Raw genomic sequence first — 13,261 nt, forward strand, 5'->3', positions numbered from 1 at the left:
TCAGGTAGGGCCATGGGAATGGACCTGATCCATTCTATCAAGATGGAAACAGAGCCTACTTTGACAACCTCATGAGAAATCCAGAACCTTCTCTCAATAACTCATTCTGACATTTAATGACTTGCGTTGGCGGGCAAGTTTTCCTCGTGTCTACCCAAATGCTGCTGGGGCTCTATTCCAACCTCAGTGAAGGTTAGGAAGAGCTGGCACCCATCTTCAAATCAGGGATTTTACATACTTAAAGATCATTATGATATCTAAGTTATTCTCTGCAAGTTCAAGTCCCGAATTCCTTTATCTGTAGGTCAGTCTCCAAATCCACCCATAGCCCCATTAACCTAAAATGTTCTAGAGAGTATTCTAGAAAGGATCTGACTAATGAGAGTTATAAGGGAGGGCATTGCCTTACAAACCCTATATTCTAAATTTCTATTTGCAATCCTGAATAGGCCTGCTTCAACCACAACCACACTGCTGAGGGATGCTGGCTCTCGTCCTCAATCCCAGATACTTTTCTATCCCATTTGCTCACTCACAGCCACTTCTTAGGTTTGTGCAGATATTCAGAATGGTGGAATAATTCTACACTTTCCTCACTGAACTTCATTCTGAGCGCTTACCCATTTCCATCTGGTTCCCGTCTTGGTATCACCACCTAGCAAACTAACCTGCCACGCTCTCTAATCAAAGATCTGGCCTACAGATTAAAACAATAACAATACAAGACCCGGGGCCAAAATCTCTACTCCAACCTACAGGCTCTCTTCTCTGGGACCCTTTATACTCAAAACCCTTTCCCACCATGCCACCACCCAAGCTTATTTAGTAAGGCGTCCAGCTCCTTGCCTGGACATCTAAAACCTAACTATTTCTACTTGGTTATTTTGACAGATATGAACCTAATCCACCCTAACAAGATGAAAACATAACCTACTTTGAAAGTCTCACGAGAAATCCAGAACTTTCCCTTGGCCATGCCATTTAATACTCTGATTTTAAGAACTCAGATTAGAGCTTCTTACCGTGTCTGTATTCTAGCCCTTCCACTGAGGTCTCAACTCATTTTCTTATTCTGTTGCAGAGTTACTGCTGATGCCCACTGGCTGTCAGCTTCTTAGAGACAAGGACATGACCTAGCTAACTGAGGTGAAACGTTTTTCTTTACATCGTCAGGGCAGGTTCTGGTTTACTGCTGATCTGAGTTTCCAGGTGATGGCAACATACATCACTCCCCAGTCTGGTAGTCACTTCTCCCTGCCTCCCCATCACTCTATCCTGCCAACAGCTGTCCTTTTTACCAGCGATCCTGAAAGAAGAGCAAACCGGAGCAGCAGACACATAGGAGAAAGAGAAGAAAACTTCAGCTTCAGACTCTGCCTCAGAGTCTGGGAACCCAAAGCCAATTAAGAGTAATACAATAAAAGAGAGCAAGTGTATCTGACAGGATGGGGAGAAGTGCTATCTGTACTGGAGTCTGGCTTATAAGAGGGCCTCGGCCACGTAACAAACTTCTCTCTAGGTCAACGGTTGTAAGCTGGTGAAGGCTAGAGTTGTGTGACTGGCATGCACTTCAGGACACGGCTACGATTTGCGGTGTGTCCCCTGACTGCAGCATTCTGCTCAGGTGCACCTCTAGATGAACTGAAATTACCTCTGGGTGGGAGAGCTAGCATGAGGATCTGTCAGTTGGCTGACTTTGGCCTTGTGCCTGCTGGGAGAGGTGAACCAGCTCCATTTCCTGACCTCACCTGCATTTACCTCTGCTCACAGGCTTTCAATGAACACAGTCTTTCAGCTGTGCCTCCCTTAGGGACAAATCACTAAAATCATAGCTGCTCCTGCCGGTCGAAGGAGGGCAGAGAGGTGTGTTTTGATGAACTCAGGGGGGAGACAAGGGCTTAAGAGTCCAGGAAACACCGGAGGTGGATAAAACCTGCCCTAGACAGGTCAATCCTTGCCTGTTTTATTGTCTTTGCTCTCTTCCAGCACGTCACTCTCACAAGCTCCACGCACTTCCTTCTTCCCTTTTTCCAGCAAAAAAAGTCAAAGCAGTGAATACTAAGTACCTACCTCTGCAGGGCAGGATGTCACCTCCCAGCCCTGGTTTCAGAGAGCATATTGCCTGCTAAACCAGACCCTTAAATGTCTTATATTTCCAGGAAAATCTGGTAGCTGGTCGTATCTCTTTCTTGTTTGGTCCACCACCCTATTGGTTTCATTCTCTCTGGGATCTTTTTAAAATCGGTATCCCCCGACCCAAGGCTCGCAAGAGACGCCCAACCAGCTCCTTGCTTGTGTATCTGAAACCTGAACTATTTCCACAGTTCGTGTTTTGACAGCGTTGGCCATGCCTGTAATACCCTGATCTTAAGAACTCAAAATGCAGCTCAACATTCTCTTTTAGCTGGAACTGGAAAACAGCCTCTAATTCGATCACTGTGCACATACTCCCAGGCGTCTCTTCTATGGTGTGTGGGGCACCGTAACTACACGTTACTGTGAGAAGCATGACCAAACGATTGCATTATAATCTCAGTGACAGTGACAATACAGGTGCTCCGCCTTACAACAGCTGGTGGAAGGCTCTCTGGAGTGCTTCAAAATGAAGAGGGCAGAAGAGGCATGAAATAGGCTTCTAGCCCCTGTTACAGCTGCCAGTATGTACTACCTGACTGCTGCTTAGAAGGCTCTTAGGTTCGACACACTTTGCACCTACTCCACCTGTCTGGTGGTCAGATGTCCCAAACCCTTTCCAACTGAAGAATAGGTACTCAAATGGTAGTTTTGTTGAAAACTAGGGAAATGAAATCAAGTTTCTGAAAAGGTTTAAATCTTTATTATCATAAAACCATTCATTTATATGGCAATTATATTTCACTTGGACAACCATGTTATTGTGCTTACTGTGGGGATGGAAAATAGATTTGGAACAGAGGAGATGTCGGGAGAGACTAGAACAGAGAAAAGAGGCTCACAGAGACAAGCCCTCCTTTTTACCAGACTGTGCTGCTCCGAGGGGCAGGCGGGCCCAGGAGGAAGCATCTGTGTTCCTCAGGATAGGAATCTAGTCTGCCCAGGCTTTGCTAGGGGCTGAAGAACAAACAGGACTGCTGATGCCACCGTCTGTGGCCCAGGCCCGCCTCCCACAAAGCCCATGCCAGCTCTGGAGTCTGTGCCAACAGGCCTGGCTCTTCCCCCAACATGGCCAGACTGACCTGATATATTTGCTTTGCTAGTCAGAGCCCCACCAGCAAGGACAGATTAGCCTTACAGGACCTGACCTTGTAGGGAACAAAACAATACAAGCCCCGGAACACTAACCACTGACTAGAAAGACCAAATGTCTAGGGTTCATAAACAGAGCCTTGGGACCCTGCATGGGAATAGCAGCCCTGGTACTTAGAGTGCTGTGCCAACCAGTGAGGCCCATGAAGGGGAAACTGGGTAGAGGGAGGGGTTCAGATCCAGCAGGAGCCAGGAGTAAACACTCAACCAGAACACTGGCGGGAAGTCAGAGAGCTGCCAACAGAACAGGATATCTCTGATACCCCAATGCTTCCCTGTCCCCAACTCCCAGAACTACCTCCTAATCTTGCGTGTCTCCAGTTTCAGCCACAGGGTGTCCAAGAAGGGGAAGCAGGAGGTCTGTAACAGGGGAGTGAGTTAATGAAGGGACTGGCCCAGCCCTGGGCTTGAGGCTGTACTGCAGAAATAGAAGTAACAGAATCACTTTCTTAGTAGTCAGGAAGGTTGGGGCTGTATACACACACGCACGTGCGCACGCGCGCGCACACACACACACACACACCCTCTTAACAGTCTATTTTCACAATAATGTCTAGCTCCCTGAAGAGTCTAGTTTTTTTTAAAAATAAGGATCCTTGGTTCCTCAATTACCTTGTCTACAAACAACTTACCGAGTGATCGCACTCTCTCACCAGCTATGTAGGAAGCTGGTCCTCTCACGCGTCTCCATAAAATTTCTTTTGCCTAGCTCCTTCCCACTGTCCCCACAATGCTTAGTTATGAATCAAGATGCTCAGAGGCTACTTTACCAAGAGAGGAGATTTAGTTTGCAAACACAGATAGTGATGCTCTTGCTGGGTAAGTCCTCGGCTTATAATCCAGCTGTGTTCACCACCTTTCCAGAGTAAGTCTTTGGAGGCTTTGCTTCCTGTTCATGATCACAGGAAATTTAAAAGTGAATTCTACTAGTGCCATTGGGTATTTTAATCATATTCCGCCCACAGTCTTGTTTTCAAGAGTGCCAACACATCTCCACAACAAAACTGTAAGCACCTCAACCAAAGGCACTGTCTTATCAAGGGCTTGTAGGAAATCATTTTGCACTTAACATTTGAAAGTTTAACAGCTTAGGTAATAAGATACAAAATCTGAGTACGTCCATATTCAGAGCATATTCACAACAGCCCAAAGGTGGAGGCAACTCCAGTGTCCACTGATGGACGAACAGATAAACAAAATGTGTTAGAGACATATAATAGGATTTACTCAGCCTTAGAAAGGAGATTCTGACGCGTGCTACAACACGGATGTAGCTTGAAGACATTATGCTAAGTGATGTTTATGTTAAGCTGGAACAAACAGACAAATACTGCATGATTCCACTTACATGAGGTACCTAAGAACAGTCAGATTCAGAGACAGAAAGCAGAATGGTGTCTTCAGGGGCTCGGGGAGGGGACAGAGTGAGGAGTTAGCATTTAATGAGTACAGATTTTCAGTTTTGGAAGATGAAAAGATCTGGAGACGGACAGTGGTGATGGCTGCACAGCAATATAAATGCTGTATGTAGGTGTCACAGAACTGTACATTTAAGAATGGCTGAAGTGGAAAATTTCATGTAATGTATATTTTACCACAATAAAAGATAAAAATCTGAAGACACTGTAACAAACACATTTCTTCTCACGGCAAGTCCCCTTAAATGCTGCTTGCGAAAGGGTATTGCTGTTACTCTCCCACGTGCAAGTCAAACATGCCATACTTTTCCATACTTCCATGTAATTGCATTTGCTAATGTTTATGCCCAGAATGCCCTCTCCCCCCGCAATCTGCTCGGTGAACTCCTGCTTATTCTTAAAAGATCTACTTAGCCTTCTCCACAGAGAAGCCTTGCAGGTCAACGCCCCCTTCCCGTATGCTCCCGCGGAACTGCACCATCCACTTCGTTGCTACAGCAATATACGAGCCTCCACCATCACTCACCATTGATTGGTTGTGTATTTCCCCACTAGGCCATGCCCTCCTTGAGAGCAAGAAAAATGACTTACACATATCTGTAACCCAAGAATATAGCACCAGGACACAGGAGGGTGACAAATGAATGTCAAATAAATTAATGAACACAGTGGTTAAATCAATTAAATAAATTAATTGACAGTGGTTATTCACAGAGCCTGAGAAAACATGACACTGTCCACAAAGGTATAATAAAATAAATCTCCCCTAAGTTAATTAATTGATTAACAACTTAAGTTATTAAAACCTAGATTCCATTTCATGGGCATAAGGACTTTAAGAAGATCTAACTTTAATTATTCCAAACTCCACAGCACACTGATAAGTACCTTATCTTCTGCTTGATCCATACTTCATTAAATGAAGTAATTTAGAGCTTCCTTCACTGGTCAAGGCTATTCTCAATCATCTTATGGCACAGTTAGAGGTAAGAAATCAGGGGGATGGTCATGCACATGAACCTCTGTTCTCTGGGCTACCCAGCTTCCCCAAGTTCCAGCTCCTGTGCCTATGGGGCCAGATTCTGAAGGACAGGGCACCCAAGAGCCATGGCAGTCCCTGACATTGTTGTGTGGCTCAGTGACTTGTACTGTTCATTCCTATGAAACCTAAGAAATGCAAGACAAAGACCAAAGTTGGTACCGAATCCAAATTCTAGAATATCTGAGGCTTCTTGGGAATACCAGGTAGAGACATTTAGTTCCTATCTATCAACCTCAAGCCCAGCATAACTTATTTCAGCAACAGACGTATCACTGAAAGTTGGGCATAAATAAAATCTCCATAAACTGCACACCACTTAAAAGGAAGCAGAGGAGCTACTTTTTAAAAAAAGGAATATTCACTGTCATTGTAACGTAAATGTAGAATTTAAGTATTTACCCAGCTCTGTAGACCAGGGGATCTAAAACTTGTTTTAAATTCCATTCGGGATTCCTGATAAAATGGCAGAATCCCAGACCCAGGCCTCAGAGATGCTCATTCAGCAGATCTGGGATAGGGCCATAAGTTGGCATTGTTTTTGTTTGTTTTTCTGTTTAACATCTTTATTGGAGTATAACTGCTTTACAATGGTGTGTTCGTTTCTGCTGTATAACAAAGTGAATCAGCTACACATATACATATATCCCCATATCCCCTCCCTCTTGCATCTCCCTCCTACCCTCCCTATCCCACCCCTCTAGGTGGTCACAAAGCACCGCGCTGATCTCCCTGTGCTGTGTGGCTGCTTCCCACTAGCTATCTATTTTACATTTCGCAGTATATGTAAGCCCATGCCACTCTCTCACTTCGTCCCAGCTTACCCTTCCCCCTCCCTGTGTCCTCAAGCCCATTCTCAACATCTGTGTCTTTATTCCTGTCCTGCCCCTACGTTCTTCAGAACCTTTTTTTTTTTTAGATTCCATATATATGTGTTAGCATACAGTATTTGTTTTTCTCTTTCTGACTTCACTGTGTATGACAGACTCTAGGTCCATCCACCTCACTACAAATAACTTAATTTCATTTCTTTTTATGCTGAGTAATATTCCATTGTATATATGTGCCACATCTTCTTTATCCATTAATCTGTCAATGGACATTTGGGTTGCTTCCATGTCCTGGGTATTGTAAATAGAGCTGCAATGAACATTGTGGTACATGACTCTTTTTGAATTATGGTTTTCTCAGGGTATATGCCCAGTAGTGGGATTGCTGGGTCATATGGTAATTCTATTTTTAGCTTTTTAAGGAACCTCCATACTGTTCTCCATAGTGGCTGTATCAATTTACATTCCTACGAACAGTGCAAGAGGGTTCCCTTTCCTCCACACCCTCTCCAGCATTCATTGTTTATAGACTTTTTTGATGATGGCCATTCTGACTGGTATGAGGTGATACCTCATTGTAGTTTTGATTTGCATTTCTCTAATGATTAGTGATGTTGAACATTCTTTCATGTGTTTGTTGGCAATCTGTATATCTTCTTTGGAGAAATGTCTATTTAGGTCTTCTGCCCATTTTCGGACTGGGTTGTTTTTTTGATATTGAGCTACATGGACTGCTTATATATTTTGGAAATTAATCCTTTGTCAGTTGCTTTGTTTGCAAATACTTTCTCCCATTCTGAGGGTTGCCTTTTCATCTTGTTTATGGATTCCTTTGCTGTGCAAAAGGTTTTAAGTTTCATTAGGTCACATTTGTTTATTTTTGTTTTTATTTCCATTCCTCTAGGAGGTGGGTCAAAAAGGATCTTGCTGTGATTTATGTCATAGAGTGTTCTACCTACGTTTTCCTCTAAGAGTTTTATAGTGTCTGGCCTTACATTTAGGTCTTTAATCCACTTTGAGTTTATTTTTGTGTATGGTGTTAGGGAGTGTTCTAATTTCATTCTTTTACATGTAGCTGTCCAGTTTTCCCAGCACCACTTATCGAAGAGGCTGTCTTTTCTCCACTGTATATTCTTGCCTCCTTTACCAAAAATAAGGTGACCATAGGTGCGTGGGTTAATCTCTGGGCTTTCTATCCTGTTCCATTGACCTATATTTCTGTTTTTGTGCCAGTACTGTACTGTCTTGATTACTGTAGCTTTGTAGTATAGTCTGAAGTCCAGAAGCCTGACTCCTCCAGCTCCATTTTTCTTTTGCAAGACTGCTTTGGCTATTTGGGGTCTTTTGTGTTTCCATACAAATTGTGAAATTTTTCGTTATAGTTCTGTGAAAAATGCCAGTGGTAGTTTGAATAGGGATTGCATTGAATCTACAGATTGCTTTGGGCAGTAGAGTCATTTTCACAATGTTGATTCTTCCAATCCAAGAACATGGTATATCTCTCCATCTGTTTGTAGCATCTTTAATTTCTTTCGTCAGTGTCTTATAGTTTTCTGCATACAGATCTTTTGTCTCCTTAGGTAGGTTTATTCCTAGGTATTTTATTCTTTTTGTTGCAGTGGTAAATGGGAGTGTTTCCTTAATTTCTCTTTTGGATTTTTCATTATTAGTGTATAGGAATGCAAGAGATTTCTATGCATTAATTTTGTCTCCTGCTACTTTAGCAAATTCATTGATTAGCTCTAGTAGTTTTCTGGTAGCATCTTTACCATTCTCTACATATAGTATCGTGTCATCTGCAAACAGTGACAGTTTTACTTCTCTTCCGATTTGGATTCCTTTTATTTCTTGTTCTTCTCTGATTGCTGTGGCTAAAGCTTCCAGAACTATGTTGAATAACAGTGGTGAGAGTGGTATGCCACATCTTCTTTAACCATTCATCGGTGGATGCTGAGGTTGTTTCCATATCTTGGTTATTGTAAATAATGCTACTATGAACACAGGAATACATACATCTTCTTGATTTAGTGTTTTCATTTTCTTCAGATAAATACCCAAAGGTGTAATAGCTGGATCATATGGTAGTTCTATTTTTAGTTTTTTGAGGAACTGCCATACTGTTTTCCATAGTGACTGCACCAACTTACATTCCCACAAACATGAGGTTTGCATGAGGGTTCCCTTTTCTCCACACCCTCCCCATCACTTATTTCTTGTCTTTTTGGTAACAGTCATTCTGACAGGTGTGGGGTGATATCTCATTGTGGTTTTGATTTGCATTTCCCTGATGATGTGATGTGGAGCATTTTTTCATGCGCCCATCGGCCATCTGTATGCCTTCTTTGGAAAAACGTTTATTCAAGTCCTCTGCCTATTTTTAATTGGCTTGTTTGCTTTCTTGATATGGAGTTATATGAGTTTCCTAAGTATAATTTGGATATCAACCCCTTATCAAATATATTGTTTGAAAATATCTTCTCCCATTCAGTAGGTGAATTTTGTTGGTTTCCTTCCCTCTGCAAAAGCTTCTGAACTATTTCAACAAAAATTTAGAGGAACCGTTGTGTTTGAAATGTTTGGGACCACAAATGTTGATCGGGTGTTTCATCTTATGGATGAAGAAGTCACTGCCCGAAGACGGTAAAAAAGTTCCCCAGGTCATTGGCGGAAAACCCAAGCCTGGAGCCCACATCTTCTGACTTAGTCTTGTTCTCAACATCTGTTCCCTACAGCCCCAGCGCCCCATCAGCCCAGAATCCTGGCCCCAGCAAATGCAATGATTCATTCACTCCGCCTTTCATTCAGCACATGTGTAATGAGCTCTCTGGTATGCAGGCAACTCCATCTTATAACAGGAAGCAAGAAGAGTAGGAAGAACTTTCTGGAAATTAACTTCATAGGATCTGGAATATTCTCAGACCACTCAGTGGAAAGCATACAATCTCCTCCCACCCCAAATTCTTTCCCGTACTAATCGCACTGGCTGCCCTCATTTCCTTGGTTGCTTCCCACTCTGTTCCACACCCAAGGACAATATCAACGACCTGGGAAGGGCACAGAATGCCAATGAGGTCAGAAAAACATGGCAAAGGCGCCCTCTGAACATAAGGAGGCCTTCAGGGCGGGAAATATCCAAGTTCGCTGCTGTTTGGAACACTGAGAAGCGGGGAGAGAGGTTCATCCAAACACAGATGTTCTGTGGGAAGGAGGCATTTTCAGTGTGGAGAGATCGGCATGATGGTAGAGGGCAAATTAAACAGGCCCTTGGATGACACAGCGGCAGACTCAAAGGCAGGCAATTTCGGGCTGTGTACTCAAGGGAGCCTCTGAGTGGTGGCTGCTCCCTATAGAGAGGAGACGAGACAGGCCCTGGAATACAGCCATCACTTTTTCTGACTGAGAGCATGTTGACAGGTCACGGGAAGCTGAACAACAAACCAAATGATTAAGGGGCCCAAAGGGGTGATTGATGAAGGTAAGTACCACTACTAATAACAATCCACTGCTTTCAGGTTGCTTTTCCCTCCGCTAGTTCTTGCAGCACATTAAAAACATGTATTAGAACCTTCTCCCTTTAAGTAAAAATAGAGGCATAGGTGGGTGAAAAGCGAAAAATAAAACAAAACAAACCCCGACTGTGACCAATTCTATCCTTCTCCTCTAATATCTAACCCAGACCCTCCTCTAAATGGTTAGCACGGTATCTCATGTAAGTAGAAAGATAAGGGACATTAAAATCACCTTCCAGAGGAAGAAAAATAAAAAGACAACAATGCTTAAACAGTGTAACTCACATCTACACACACACACCGTCCCCTAGAAGGAGCAAGCACCTGCCAGTATTTAGTAGAGTCATGAATGAAGAATTTAAGGTTGCCTCAGACCAAAAATGGCATGAGACAAATAATGAATCCTTCTGTCTTTCTAAGGCTTGATTTACCTCTCTTTGAAAGAAGGCAATCCCTCATGTTTCGTGACTTCCCTGCATCCCTCACCATCCACCATGCACATCCCCACACTTACCTTGTAGTTAAATGAAACAGTTCACATCAAGCATGACGAAGTCCCCTGAAGGAGCCACACTGGACAGTGCTGCTACTTCACATCAAGCATTTGCGCTCTTCGCTGTGTGACCTTGGGCACCTAACCTCTCTGGGTATTACTCTTCTCTTTTGCGAGATAAGGGTACTGGGTTAGATTGTATCTGAGAACCTTGCTAGCTCTAAATGTGATTCAAGTTAACACAAAGCTCACAGCCCTTGTAGGAAGGAAGGGGATGTTGAAGAAGGAAGGGGAGAAGGTATAAGAAAAAGGAATTGAGGGTGTTTGGCCAGGCCAGGCTGATCCCAGAAGCAGAGGTAGGGAATGGGAGGGAGAAAGGATGCACACAGATGGGGGAGGATTCTCAACTGGAAAATAAATTATTAAGAGTTCTGCATAGAAAGGAGGAGGGAGTTACATTCTTTACGGTTTTGAAAACAGTGAAAAGCAGAGGGGCAGACGTTGAACATAATCTTGGCACCAGCGCTGAGGATTCCAAAAGGAGAGAGACTGGAAATGGGAAACCTAGGAAAGACCAGGAACATATATCAAGTACTGGGTTGTAAGAATAAAGAAAATGTCCGGATGAGATCACTGCATGGACTGAGAACCAGGGTAAGGAAATCATCTCTAAATCCCATGTCTGGAAAAAGTAGCAATGCTCTCAACAATGACAGCACAGGTGAGCACAGAAGATGTGTTATACATCAAAAAAGTCTACCTTGTACTGGAGAATCTGGGCATAGGAATTAGAGGGGAATTTAGAGGTTACGTAGGCGTTCACATGGGACTCCCTTTCCTAGCCTCTCCCAAGTCTTTGATCCGTTCAACCTTTCTCTCTTAGTTTAGATCCAGCAGCACAATGAGAAAGAGATGAGAAGGCTTGGATAACCTGTGCTTGCACTCATCCATTAGCATCATAAGAGTTTCCAGGTTTAAGCGGGGAAACAATGGGAAGACCACAGTGCACACAGCAGAACAGATGGCTGCAATGCACGTTCATGGTATAAGGTATGAAGAAAGTCATTCTTGGGAGACACTGAAGAAACTATTTGAGGAGGAGAAGAAAAACAATAAAATCAGACTTGGGAGGGCTCTTAGAAGTAACAGTGTTGTCCCTGTCAAGCGGTCCTTCAGTCTAAAAGAATTCTGGCAGCTGTGTTTGAAAAGTAGTTTCTTACTATGAATTGAAATGTACTCACAGAAGCTTCCACTTATGATTCTCTAAAGCAGTGCTTCTCAAGCTTTAAGGTCCATATGAATCACCTGAGGATCTTGTTAAGTTACAGATTCTGTGGGTCAGGGGGTGGGGGTGGGTTCAGAGGTGGGGGGTGGAGGAGGGAAGTCCTGCCTTTCTAACAAGTTCCCAGGTGATGCTGACACTTTGGATCCATGGACCACACTTTGAGTAGCAAGGTTCTAGGGCCAGAGTATGTAAGTCCAAAAGATACTTGGACATGCTAGCTGTTTTGAGCTAATGACCTCTAAGGTTTTCTTCAGTGTTAATATTCCATGATTCCTACCAATTGTATATGCCAATATTCTGGGTTACATCAAAACTGAGACAGGGTGTTACTTATTGAGAGCTACCTTAAGATGGCCCAAAATCAAACTCTAATATACAAATGATTAAAAAAAAAACATTATCCAGAGCACAAGATCCCAAACTGGAATGGAATCTGAAGAGTTACTGACTTGTTTCCTAGCAGAATAACTTCCTACTGTCAGTAGGTGGCAATATTTCCTCGGGGTCTAAAGAACTGCAAAGTGAAATGAAGGTTCTCAACTGTGGCTATACACCCGGAACACCTGGGAAACTTAAGAAATCCTGGCATCTCCATCCCACCCCAGAAATTAGCTTAATTGGTCTAGAGTACAGACCAGGTGATTCTAATGTGCAGCTAAGGCTGAGGACCCGTAAAGTCAAGTGTAGCAGATACAGAGAAACAAAAGAGTCCAGGAGGGGTAAGAGGTAAATGCTGGTCATCACATCACCCCTAAGTCCCTGAGCCTCCCCCTCCCACATCAGGACTGACTCAGATGCACCACATAGTCTCCACTCAGTCTCACCTTTCCTTTAAGCCCATCACCACTAGGTTATTCCAAGGCTGCACCAGATTTTACTTCCTCCAAATTCCTATGATGATACTGGATCAAAAGATGCTAGGATGGTTTATGTAGGAAAGGCACTGGTATCGCTTGTTTTCTACAAGATTCAGTTGTTTGTTTTTTTTTTTTATGGTACGCAGGCCTCTCACTGTTGTGGCCTCTCCCGTTGCGCAGCACAGGCTCCGGACGCGCAGGCTCAGCGGCCATGGCTCACGGGCCCAGCCGCTCCGCGGCATGTGGGATCTTCCCGGACCGGGGCACCAACCCGTGCCCCCTGCATCGGCAGGCAGACTCAACCACTGCACCACCAGGGAAGCCCCAAGAGTCAGTTTTAACCTCAGCAAAGTGCCCTACCCCGAAACTCATCCCCAGTACCAGCCTCAACTCCATGAGCTGGCAACACTTTTCCGTACAGGGCAAGAGAATAAATATTTTATGCTTTGAGGGCCATATGGTCTCTGTTCCAACTATTCAACTCTGCCACTGTAGCATGAAAGCATCCATAGGCAATATATAAGTCAGTGGCTATAGGCAGTGGG

At 43.7% G+C, this 13,261-nt stretch overlaps 1 protein-coding gene across 3 annotated transcripts in view; it reads right to left on the reverse strand.

Moving 5' to 3' along the window:
* The window catches only part of LOC111170409 (carboxyl-terminal PDZ ligand of neuronal nitric oxide synthase protein), a 307,338-nt gene that overhangs the window by 98,290 nt on the left and 195,787 nt on the right, over positions 1–13,261 (reverse strand). The gene's annotated exons all lie outside the window — the stretch shown is intronic.

This window comes from Delphinapterus leucas, chromosome 1 (assembly GCF_059928025.1).
Source record: "Delphinapterus leucas isolate spDelLeu-1000000601 "Yukka" chromosome 1, BTC_Dleu_Yukka2, whole genome shotgun sequence".
NCBI classification, from domain to species: domain Eukaryota; kingdom Metazoa; phylum Chordata; class Mammalia; order Artiodactyla; family Monodontidae; genus Delphinapterus; species Delphinapterus leucas.